A 13641-nucleotide genomic window follows, 5' to 3' on the forward strand; every position below is an offset into this window, starting at 1 on the left:
TTCTGCACCTTTGTATAAATCGAAAAACCCAAACGAACACCCTCAGAATTTTGAATGTGACGAGTAGATTTCGATAACTTCGAGAATGTAATTGGCTTGCCGATCTGCGAGTAAAACTACAGCAGACTTACGAATTTCTAGGGCAGCTGAATTTTTAGGCGGCTCGAAGTGAGCATTCACAGGCCAATTTTCTTCCGATTCGAAGAGGAAGGCTGGCCCTATAAACCAAATGGAGCTACGCAACTCGTCTACATTACATCCTCTGGACACGATGTCTGCTGGGTTGGATTTCGTTGGGACATGTCGCCACGTTGCATTCTCGGACCACTCTTGGATTTGAGAAACCCTGTTCGAAACGAAAACTGACCATGCCGACGGATGTGACTTGATCCAGTGGAGCGGTATTTTCAAGTCAGTCCACATAACTATCTTGTCTATTGGAAAATTAAGCAACGGGCGGGCTTGACGATAAAGATCTGCGAGAAGGTGAGCTGCACACAGCTCAAGACGAGGCAAAGTTTTGGTCTTGAGTGGAGCTACTTTGGATTTTGAGGTCAAAAGTGACACTTTCCAACCATTCGCAGTCGAAACACGAACATAAATACAGGCGCCATAAGCTCGCATTGAGGCATCGGCGAACACATGTATTTGAATGGGTGACTGCGTATATGTATGGATGAATCTAGGGACTTGAATACCGCTGAGGTTCAACAAATTCTGCTTAAATGAGTCCCAAACTGTATGAAGATTCTCAGGGATGGATTCGTCCCAATCTAGTTTTTGTAGCCACAAATCTTGCAGCAACATTTTTGCTTTGGTGATCAGCGGGCAAAGAAGGCCCAGAGGATCGAAAAGCCTGGCAGTCGCCGATAATATGTTCCGTTTTGTCGAGCGGAGATCTAGGAAGGAATTTTCCAACTGGAACTGAAATACATCTTCCTTCGGCAACCACATAACGCCGAGCATTTTGGTTGGGTCTGAGTCGACTGTGGCTACTGGAATAACTATGCTATCAAATGCGGACAGTTCCGAGCAGTTCGAAAACCACTTTGCCAATTCGAAGCCTGCACTTTGAAGAACGTGCGACACTTTTGCTCGAAGCTTTTTTAGCTGTTCAACGCTTTCAGCACCAGTTAACATATCGTCGACATAAAAGTCGCCCCGAATAACTTCAGCAGCTGTTGGATGTGAGGAACGGACCATTTCACTCAGCCTTGTAATCACCGCACCGCCAAGAACGGAGCTGGCGACGTGCCATATGTTACAGTGTTTAACCTGAAGATTTTCAAAGACTCAGACGGATCTCTTCGCCACACTATGAGCTGATAGTTTCTATCTGCTTCGTGAACCATCACCTGACGCTACATTTTTTTGAGGTAAGGTAAACTTTCGCAAACGAAAACGAAACAGCGTAGAATAAAGCTTCTCCTGAATTGTTGGACCGACCATTAAGGTATCATTCAACGCAATCTGAGTGGACGTGCGGCAAGAGGCATCGAAAACGACACGCAACTTGGTCGACGTGCTTTGAGGCCGCAGGACACATTTATGCGGAATAAAATAGTGTGGAGTATCTGGAATTTTGTTGTCCGTTGAGGACATGTGACCGAGCGAAACATACTCGTCCATAAATTCCAGATACATGCTTCTCATTTGAGGGTCTTTTGACAACCTCCTTTCAAGCGACAAGAAACGACATTTTGCAATTTCATACGACGAACCAAGACTATTTGGGTCAGATTTAACAACAAGATTTTTGTATTCTCAACAAAGTGTTGTTCACAAAGCTGTTGCTCAGGTGAGAGAACTTTCGAATTATTAGGCAAGTCCTCAATGGACCAAAACTTTTGTAACGTTGAGTCTATCGAAAGTAATTGTTCTTCTTGGCAACTTAAATTCACTGCTCCTTCTATACTCGTTGTAGGTTGAGTAGAGCATCTGCCTGACACTATCCAGCCGAGAAGTGTTTTTTGTAATGTGGGACACTCAGGGCCTTGTTTTATTGGGCCTACCGACAATAAGTCGAAGAATGACTCTGCTCCAATTAGCATATCAATTTTTTGTGGTTTATGGAATTGAGGATCGGCCAATTGAATATTTTTGGGGACCCTCCACCCGCTGGTGCTCACCGCTTGATCGGGATGATAACCAGAAATCGATCCCAAGATCCAAAAATCTGCGGAAAACTCGCTACAATTGACACGCGACTTCACCACTGTATGAATTCTTTTCTTGGCACGCGCATTGGTGTCTCCAATGCCGCGCAAGACCATACACGTATCCTCTCGTCAGAGCTGTAGCTTTTGAGCTAGATCCTCAGTCACAAAGTTGACTTGTGACCCAGAATCTAACAATGCTCTTGCTAAAACGAAATCGCCACTTTTCGTTTTAACGCTCACGACTGCTGTTGCAAGAACCACTCTATCCGAAGCAGTCGCATGCATGGCATGCGAAGTGGAAGAGCTATCTTGAAGATGTGGTGGCTGAGAGGGTGGTGGTAACGCAAGATTTGTGCTAGCGGTATAAATATGTAGCAGTGTGTGATGAGAACGTTGGCACACGCTACATTTCTTTGCCTTACACTTCGCTACTGTGTGGCCTCGTCGAAGACAGTTTATGCACAAAGGCGCACCTTTAGCGAAGTCAAACCTGTGATGCACTGACAAGGCAATATATGCCTGGCAATTGCCAATCGAATGGTCAGCTGAATTGCAAAACTGACAAAGGTTATTCTGTTCGTTTTTGGCAGCAACGAACGAATGATTTATCCTGCTAGCATTTTCGACTTTTTGAGTCTGAGTGTTATTGCTCGACTGGCTGCCCTTCGCTTGAGCTTTACTAGCTTCTTCAGCAACAATATGCTGGTAGCGTCTGTTAAGAGCAGTCTCACAATCTCGCCATAGTGGGAGCGTTGTGTAGTCGAGCTGCTCTTCCCACTTCTTTTTTGTAGTAGGATCGACTTTGCCCATAACTAAATAAATTAAAATGGCATTAGCGATTTTCTTGTCGTCACCAATTGACAGAAGTGAGTCATAGGTGGCCGACACTGTGTCGATCAGGCTTCTCAAAGCTGACCCAGATGGCTGGGAAATCTTTTGCAGATTGAAAAGTGTCGATATGTTATCGAAAAATATTAGGCAGTCATTATCGTACACCCGCTTTAGACTTTCAATGGCTTTGCTATAATTTTCTTCCGTCACTTGGAAGGCGCGAACTGTGCCTAAAGCGTCACCAGCCAAACATGATATTAAGTGATTGAATTTTTCAATATCATGCAGTGTGTCATCATTGTGAACAAAAGTTTCAAAAAGACTCATGAAATTTTTAAATTCAGAATGCTTGCCGCTAAAAGTTGGAAGAGCGACCGCTGGCAATCGACACCTTGGCTTTTTTGAAGTAGACGGTGCAATACCGTTTGCCGAACTTGAATTGTCGATGCTTTTTCTTCTTAGTTTTTCCAGCTGGCCTTTTAATAAGGATTTGGTCATAATGCAAGTTTCTTCCAACTCTTCACGGTAGTCATCTTCTGTATCTTTTGCTTCAATTTTGCTTTGCAATATATTTGCAGTTTCTATATGAGTTGTTAGAAGCTCTAACCTGCATTCTAACTCGATTGGCTCTAATTCTTCTTTTAATTGCCGTTGCATACGACATATACTCCTCATACAACCCTCGCGCTTCCTTTTAAGTTCTTTGATCAAGTCCTTACTCATATTGATTTAAGGTTTTAAACTTTGTACGAACGAAAATTGTCGAGTGACAAACGAGGAATCGAAAATAATATGCTGTTCTCAGCAAGTGTAGGGGAGCGCAACAGATGGTCGTCTAGCAGTGCGAACGAAAACGAGAATAACTGCAGTTGACTGACCGTCGAAGGCAATACTTTTGGAAGCAGCAGCGAAAGTGGCCACAAAAGAAAAGAATAATTCTAATACAAATGCCTTGTAGGCGTTAGCAGAAGAGCTAATTATTATGCATGTATTATGCGAAGCGCAGGTAAACAAAAAATGCACCATCGAGTATGTCGGTATATATGTATGTAACAACGACAACGGCGAATTTGATGAGAACACCGAGAGCAAGCAACAAACGAAAACTGCCGACGGTTGACTGAGATTGACGTGGGGGGGAATGCCGTATGTAAAAGTGGCTATGTATGTTTATGTATGTATTGTAACGACGCGCGGCTGACTGCTGTGCAACGCGTCGTCACGTTGAGTAGTTTAAGTAGTAATAAGTATTTGTAAGTAGTTGTAAGCCATGAAGGCAAAGTAGTTTTTAAGTTCTTTGAATATTGAGTAGTGTTAGTTCTTTTTTGGTGGCTTTGGAGGCCGAACGTGCACTGAAGCGCAGCTTATAAATTTTACTCTAATAAAAAAAACACGTGAAACAGATTTCGGCATACCGCCCTCTTTTATTCAGCGGACGCCTCGGCACTTTGGGGTGCCTAATATTTATACCCGCGGCAGAGTAAGAACATTACAAGTGAAACAAAATCAAACAACAATAAATTTGGCACTTTAAATAATATATTATGGTCACGTATGTGCCAAAGGTTAAAAGTTGAAGGCCGAAATAAGCAATTCGCTGGTTAAATTTCACTTTCAAACTTTAGCACAGTACCTGTGAAGTCGACTTTGGCTCAGGATCTTCCCTTTGGTCGACTTGACTCATCCTCCAATAATCCAGTTGACGTGGCAGCAACACAACACAATCCCCAGTACAGCAACAACAACACGACCGACGCGGTTCCGCACAAATTAAAGATTTTATTTTTAAAATAAGCAAGTCCCTGCTCGGGCTCCAATGTAAATGTATACTATTTTATATAAATTAATTTAATTTCGAAAAGACTTGGGACGCTTGCTTTTGATACTATTTGAATGCGGAAAGTAGCGAGAATGGAAATGATGAGTGACAATTGCGTGTATTGAACTCAATTTTACAACTAAACTTCAAATTCGGCTTACATGCTAAACCAAGATGGTTCAGATGGTTTTCACTAAGGAAAACCGGAAAAATGCCTTTATTTCTAGGGCCAGAATGTTTGAAAAAAGAATAAAGGGTGATTTTTATAAAGGTTTAGAGTTAGAGGAAGCAAAGAAATTGATTAGGAGAAACTTTGAATCAATAAAAGACAACTTAAATGAATTGAAAAACAAGTAAAAAACAGTCGGGTGTCCCGACTTTCAAAATACTCTGTACATATGTTTAGAATAATTATAGAAATTAAAGAAGATAGAACGCTACAGTCGAGCAAGCCCGACAGTAAAATAGCCTGTACTCTCCACAAAAAAGAAAAATTAAAAAAAAATTAAATTATTAAAAAAAATGAATTGATTAATTAAATAAAATTAGAATACATGTTTATGTTCAGTTTTAACAGCATACATTTACATCACGTACTATGCGTGTTTATATGCGTGTATGTATGCAGCACAAAGTTGAACCAAAGCAGCAACATCAACAACAGCTGCAGGCAGCGCATGAGCAGCGATTTTATTTATGGCTATAACTTTCTTCAGAATTGACCTATCATGATTAAACTTGACACACGGACACATAAGCACTAACTGGATGTAACTACCAAAATTGATTTCAAAATTCCAAGAATTACGGAAGCTATAAGAAAAACATGAATTGCGGGGGAGTGGGGGGGGGGTGTATGAAAATAAAAAAAAAACTTGACCTGCCTAGGGCTTAGGGGAAACTGGATGCCAAGTTTGGTAATTCTAGCTCTTGTACCTTCTGAAATCCTTGCGCTCATACAGACGGACGGACGAACACACGGACAGACGGACGGACGGACATGGCTATATCGACTCGGCTTGTCACCCTGATCAAGAATATATACACTTTGTGGGGTCTGCCACACCTCCTTCTGTGTGTTACATACATGCGCAAAAAACTAGTGTAGCCTTTCACCCTTTGGGTACAGGCTATGAAAAATTAAATGAATTTAAAAAAAAAATGTTGGTCGATTTTACCTCTCTCGGTATTCGAACTCACGTAAATGGTGTATAATTGCACATTTACATAGCATTTGCGTTTATGTGGGTGTCTATCCGCGTCTATTCGTGTCTGAGTGAACATGTTTGCAGTCAACCAAAGCACCAGCATCAACAACATCTACGAGCAGCGCTTGAGCAGCAAATATATTTATGGCTATAACTTCTTGTTAAATCGGTTTATCATAGTGATACTTGGCATACGAACACATAATCGCTAACAGGGGGTATTTGCAGGTTTGAGTTCGAAATTCGAAGAATTACAGGAGTTAGAGAAAATCGCGATTTGGGAGGAAGGGAAATTCCAAAATACACATTTTCTGCGTATTCACATAAGGCAGTTTCACATTTACATCACGGGTCTATGTGTATTTATATGGGTGTATGTATGTAGCACAAAGTTGAACCAAAGCAGCAACAACAACAACATATGCGGGCAGCGATGCAACCAGAGCATGGGCAGCGATTTTATTTATGGCTATAACTTTCTTTAGAATTGACCTATCATGATTAAACTTGACACACGGACACATAAGCACTAACTGGATGTAACTACCAAAATTGATTTCAAAATTCCAAGAATTACGGAAGCTATAAGAAAAACATGAATTGCGGGGGAGTGGGGGGGGGGTGTATGAAAATAAAAAAAAAACTTGACCTGCCTAGGGCTTAGGGGAAACTGGATGCCAAGTTTGGTAATTCTAGCTCTTGTACCTTCTGAAATCCTTGCGCTCATACAGACGGACGGACGAACACACGGACAGACGGACGGACGGACATGGCTATATCGACTCGGCTTGTCACCCTGATCAAGAATATATACACTTTGTGGGGTCTGCCACACCTCCTTCTGTGTGTTACATACATGCGCAAAAAACTAGTGTAGCCTTTCACCCTTTGGGTACAGGCTATGAAAAATTAAATGAATTTAAAAAAAATGTTGATCGATTTTACCTCTCTCGGTATTCGAACTCACGTAAATGGTGTATAATTGCACATTTACATAGCATTTGCGTTTATGTGGGTGTCTATCCGCGTCTATTCGTGTCTGAGTGAACATGTTTGCAGTCAACCAAAGCACCAGCATCAACAACATCTACGAGCAGCGCTTGAGCAGCAAATATATTTATGGCTATAACTTCTTGTTAAATCGGTTTATCATAGTGATACTTGGCATACGAACACATAATCGCTAACAGGGGGTATTTGCAGGTTTGAGTTCGAAATTCGAAGAATTACAGGAGTTCGAGAAAATCGCGATTTGGGAGGAAGGGAAATTCCAAAATACACATTTTCTGCGTATTCAAATAAGGCAGTTTCACATTTACATCACGGGTCTATGTGTATTTATATGGGTGTATGTATGTAGCACAAAGTTGAACCAAAGCAGCAACAACAACAACATATGCGGGCAGCGATGCAACCAGAGCATGGGCAGCGATTTTATTTATGGCTATAACTTTCTTTAGAATTGACCTATCATGATTAAACTTGGCACACGGACACATAATCACTAACTGGATTATGGAGTTATGGAAAAACACTAATTGCGGGGGATTGGGGGGTCGCATCAGAAAAAAAACACAAACTCGATCTGCTTAGGCTTAGGGGGCTTGACATTCAGGCAAGTTTGGTTATCCTAGATATTGTAGTTGCTTAGATCGTTGCGCTCATACAGACAGACGGACGGACGGACAAACGGACATGGCTATATCGAATCGTCTTGTCATCCTGATCAATAATATATATACTTTGTGGGGTCTGCCACGCCTCCTTCTGTGTGTTACATACATGCGCACAAAACTAGTATAGTCTTTCACCCTTTGGGTACAGGCTATAAAAAGCCAAGGCTTATAGGAATTTAGTATATGACGAAAATACTAAGAATTTCGATATAAAGGTAGGAGATAAAGTACTTATAAGAAACGAAACAGGGCACAAATTAGACCCAGTATATTTAGGACCATATATAGTAGAGAAAATAGAAGATAATGATAACATTTTCATTAAAGATAGTAAGAATAAGAAACAAGTAAAAAAGCTAATGTCGGGTGGCCCGACTTTGAAATACTCTGTACATATGCTTACAATAATAATAGAAAATAAAAAAATTAAGAGAATTAAAAAAAAAAAATTTCATCGATTTTACCTTTACATAGCAATTGCGTCTGTGTGAGTGTATGTATGCCTATGCGCATCTATTCGTGTCTGTGTAAACATGTGTGCAGTCAACCAAAGCACCAGCATCAACAACAGTCGCGGGCAGCGCTTGAGCAGCGCTGCAGCAGCAAATATATTTATGGCTATAACTTCTTGTTAAATCGGTCTATCATAGTGAAACTTGGCATACGGAAACATAATAACTAACTGGGGATATTTGCAAAATTTTAGTTCGAAATTCCAAGAATTACGGGAGTTAGAGAAAATACGCATTTTCTGCGTATTCACATAACGCATCTTGGACTAAAATTTGGTGTTCTTAGGTCTTATAGTCTCCGAGATATAGGCGATTATACAAATGGAAAATCGGGAAAACCCCCATAGGGGGGGAAGTGGGGGGAAATCAAAAAAATACGACAAACTCGTATAGCGTACACACACAAGGCATCTTTGTGCAAAATTTGGTGTCTGTAGCTCTTATAGTCTCTGAGATCCAGGTGTTCATACGGACGGACAGACGGAGTATAAAAATGTAAAATTAAAGTAAGTACAATGATTAGAGAATAAAAACAAACCAAATATAAAATTATTAGTACATAAGAAAAAACTAGTACATAAGTCAAAAATTGTATAAATAGTGAAGTAATTTCATAAAATAAACTAAAATGAATTTGGAAATTTAAGCATGGTTTGTTTCCTTTTTGTTCTCCCAGATAATTCAATTTTTTATTTTTTCTGCGGATTTTTTCAAACATTTTACTGTTAAATATGGTGCTTCTTTTGTTCCATACGTTAATGTTTGCAAAGCGTATTTAAAGGCATTCCCTGTTCCCATCTCCAATATATAAGCTGATATTTTTGATGATCTGGCTTAATCCAAATTTGTCTATACATTTTTTCTATATCCGCTGTAATAACATACGTGGGTTTTCGGAATCGAAGTAATATGTTAAACAAATCTTATTGCAGTCTTCGACCTGCATGCAATACATCGTTTAATGCTGTACCATTAGACATTTTGCATGATGCATCAAACACGACTCTCAGCTTGATAGTATTGCTTTCCGGCGGTAAAATAGTGTGATGAGGGAGATAATATTTTGATTCTAACTTTTCCGCATTTGCAAATATCTTCATGTCCCCTAATTCCTTTATGAAATTTGTGTATTGCTCTTTTAGGCTTGGGTCTTTATTGAATTTTCTTTCTAATGCCGAAAAACGTCTTCCCCGCTACAGAATTTCGTCAATAGCGTCCACATTTCAAATGCTACCTAAACCAAACTTTGCACACATAATTTTTTTATAATTATCTACTGTTGTTTAAAATTTTAATTCGGTCAATTCTAAGAAAAGTTATTAGCGAAACAAATTCTCTACAGTACAACCCCCCCAAACTGCAGCAACAAGTTCGCTCTTCTTCTTCCTCTTTTTGCTGCTGCTTTGGGCGCATATAACTCAGTGACGGAAGCTTATCTGGGTACAGGGTAGCGTTCTCTCTTGTTTTAATTTTCGCTTAAACTCTGTAGTGATGAAATTCACTTCCGAGCCACTGTCTAATAATACTCTACAGTTTTGCCATTTGCCTTATCCATCTAACACTAACACACGACTGCTGTTGATAGCAAAACACATTTTTTCTCTTTTATGAAAAATTTTGAGCTTGTTACTACTGAATTGTCTATGTTAAAAGTGGGGGACAGGTGGCAGCCCCACCACTGGGATAAGTCGCATTTGGCCAATCACCAGGTCGACTGACAACAAATGATTATTGAAACTTTTACAAGACAAATGAACCCAAAACGGCTCCACTTCGATGTCGATGTTACGGATACTCTGGAGGAACACTTCCAAGGAAGCAGTCGGGTCGACAGACCTAAAGACGACAACCTGGCGGCGGATTACCTTCAGAACTTAGCCCAGAAACAACACCACATGGGAAACAGCTAAGGCCAAGACACACAGACGGCTAGAAATACAAGGTATGTTCCAAAGTAAACAGGACTTAAAAAAACAGAACAAATTGTTTTTTTTCGCAAAATTTGTTTTATTCAAAATAGTCTCCCTCTGCTTCAATACAGGTTTTTGCACGATCCAAAAGCATGTTGAACGAGTATTTTAGCTCGTTGGCCGGTATGGCCGCCAGTATGCCGATGCAAGCCTTTTGAATGGCCTCTACGGCTGCATAACGTTTTCCTTTCATGGGCAAATGCATTTTTCCGAAAAGGTAGAAGTCGCACGGTGCCATATCAGGTGAATACGGCGAGTGGTTAATGGTTAAAATGTGATTTGTGGTCAAATAATCGGTCACAAGAATGTTGGATTCTGAGCAATTTTTGGTCGTCAGTCAATTTGTGCGGAATAAACCGTGCACACACCTTTCGTTAGCCCAAATGTTCGGTTAAAATGCGATAAATCGATGTTTTGGAGATGTTCAATTCCATCAATTTTAATGATGATTTGTGATTGGCCCACATGTTGATCGTCATTTATGTCCTCACGACCACTTTGTAAACGTTGAAACCACTCGTGCACTCTGCCACGGGATAGGCAATTATCGCCATAAACTTGTTCCATCAATTGAAACGTTTCGGTAAAAGTTTTACCAATTTTAAAACAAAATTTAATGTTGGCTGTTTGTTCGGAGCTCATTTTCGCACCGATAACACAAACATACTGACACTTAAAACGCAATAACTTCACTTCCAATCGATGAAATGTCATGAAATTCTCACTGAACAATCGATAAAGATAGCAGATTCTAACGAACCATATAGATATATAGATAGCGCCACCAGGGGGCGCTAGATTCAAAAAGTCCTGTTTACTTTGGAACGCTCTTGTAGAGAGTCAGATGAATGTCAGAAAAATGTCAGTCAGAAAAATGTTCTTGTAGAAGCCCTAAGCTCCCAAGTGTGAGCGACAAACCCAACTGCAGGTAGCAAGGGAATGTCCCATCTGCAAGCATTTTCCACAAATTTGGTTCTTTTTTATTATTTGCCATGTTTCTTTTATCGTTAGTTTGCTAAATTGCTGATACTTATATACGGGGTGACTATAATTGAATTCCAAAACACAAGTCTTTTTTTATATTTTGTGATATTAACTTGGCTTTTCATTGCATTGCGCATTGCTGTTACCATACATTTGGCAAGCTTCTAATGCAGAATATTCAGGGGGTAATTTTTTTTTGCACAGTTTTAGGGTTTTCTAGGGATTTTTCATATCTAGTTCTAAGATTTTCGTTCATTTTTTTACTAGTATTGTGTTAAAAAGGCTTTGTAGGATAAGTTCTTCAGATAACTTCATTGCTTTTATAGCCTGAATATTTTTGTTAATTATGCATAAAAATTTCTTTACGCTGTCTATGGACTCACTTTACATCCTGCTTTTTAATGCACACATTTTTTGTTTGTTCGAAGTATTTGCTGAGCCAATCATCTCCATAAAAAGTTCTTTGAATGTATTCCACTCTGTATAGCTTCCATAAAAACAAGGTATTTCAATTTTTGGCAATCAAGATTCATATCCAATTCGTAATATTGGTCTGTTAATCTGTCAAACGTTTCTTCTAACTCTCCTATATCCTATTCGCTATTTAAATATTGATAAAAAAGATCATCAGCACAGGTTTTAGCTTCCTCGATTTTGCTTAAAATTTTTTTCTTCATATCTTTTTAAAAACATCTTAAATTGAGCTGGCGTCTGTCAGCTATGAAAAGGTTGGTATTATGTTCGGCATCTGAGGCCGAACTCATTATTATCTGTATAATACCGCATGTCTGATTTTCTTATCGAGTTTTTATCTATAAGAATGTGAAAATGTGCCATTCGTGGTCTAGACAGAACAAATCTAGCTTATCAATAAATTTACGTTTATTTAGGACCGATAGGATTGAACAATATACTCGGCTACGAACAAACGACCTATTGACATAATTCATTCATATCCAACCGAACTTCACTTAGAAATAAAAAATAAAATACACAAAGCACACGAGTTGCAGTTACAAAGACTAATGAGGGTATACGGACATGAACATTCCAGGTAGGAGAGAAGGTACTTGTCAAATCAAAGAAGAGGAAGTAAACCTACACCCTGGTTTACCGAAGAAACGGTAGCAGCCGACCTGTGCACCACAGTCTTGATAAAAGGGAGGGGTGTCCATAAAGATAATTTAAAGTAGCTAATCTTAAGCGTTATTTTTTACTCTGTTTTAGGATTATTCTGGTTGTCACGGCCGACTCTGTGAAATTTAATCATAAGAACCTCATTAATCAGGAAAATAGGCAGGTAGGTTAGGTTAGGTTCGATGCGGCAGCCAGGGTGAAGTACCCTGACACACTTAGGCCCTGAAGGTTGGCTCATTGTGATACCGCGTGGACTGATCCACTTCCCAGCTCTGAGGAGTGTTTTTTGTTGCGAATCGGCCACGTTAGACGCGTAATTTTGCTGAAGTCTGAATCGTTGGTCCATATTTGATCTGCAGCTGGTATACATTGGTATACCGACACTCTCCTTGTCCGGAAGGAGAGAGACAGTGGTACCATGTCTTGCCAGCTCGACTGCTATGCAATTTTCCTCAATGTCTCTATGGCCTAGAACCCAAATGAGGTAAGCTGAGAACTATGCAGCCATCTCGTGAGACAGTTCTGCACTGACATCGAGTGCGATGTGATGGAGTTTAGGGATTTTATTACCGCTATATACAGATTTCTCTGGTGTGTGCTGCTGATGTTTGCAGTGTAAGAAGAGCTTCCTTTATGGCTAGGATTTCTGCCTGGAACACACTACAGTAGTCCGGAAGTCTGAACAAATTTTTGATACCTAGTTTTTCGCAGATGACGCCACCGCCTACGCGATTGTCTAGCTTAGAACCGTCTGTATAGATTTTGATTGAGTTGATGGGGCTCGGTGGGCTATAATTCCAATCTTCCCTTGAGGGAATGATGGTGTGAGAAGGATTATTGAGGTACTCCTTGGGTGTGCAATATTCAGTAAATGATGTTGTTTCCTCTCAGAATTTTGGCATGACTAAAGTGTTCATCTGACCATTAACTGGTTTCTCTCATGCGAAGAGCCGACAGCATGGCATCCATCTTCCCCGTGAGTTTTAGTGGGAGTGATGGCCACCATATTGAGACCCCATACAACAGTATGGGTCTAATTATCGCGGTGTATAGCCAGTGGACTGAATATGGGGCCATACCCCATTTCAGTCCAATGGATTTCCGACAGGTTGTAAAGAAGTTATGTTTCCAGCCGAGGTAATGCTCAGCTGTCCAGGATCCCTTACAAGAAAATTTGTAAGTTGCGGGACCTTGCGACCAAAAGGGCTCAATTCACGCTGTAGGGGACTATTGGCAGCGACACGTGGAATTTGCGTTCACTGGTTGATGCCCGATGAACGAAAGTTCGACGCATCTACCAAACTGCTGCCGTCTTGCAATTGTGGTTAACGACACTGCAATTACA

The sequence above is a fragment of the Scaptodrosophila lebanonensis genome, unplaced genomic scaffold (assembly GCF_003285725.1).
Source record: "Scaptodrosophila lebanonensis strain 11010-0011.00,11010-0021.00 unplaced genomic scaffold, SlebRS2 tig00000157-arrow-arrow-pilon, whole genome shotgun sequence".
NCBI lineage: Eukaryota > Metazoa > Arthropoda > Insecta > Diptera > Drosophilidae > Scaptodrosophila > Scaptodrosophila lebanonensis.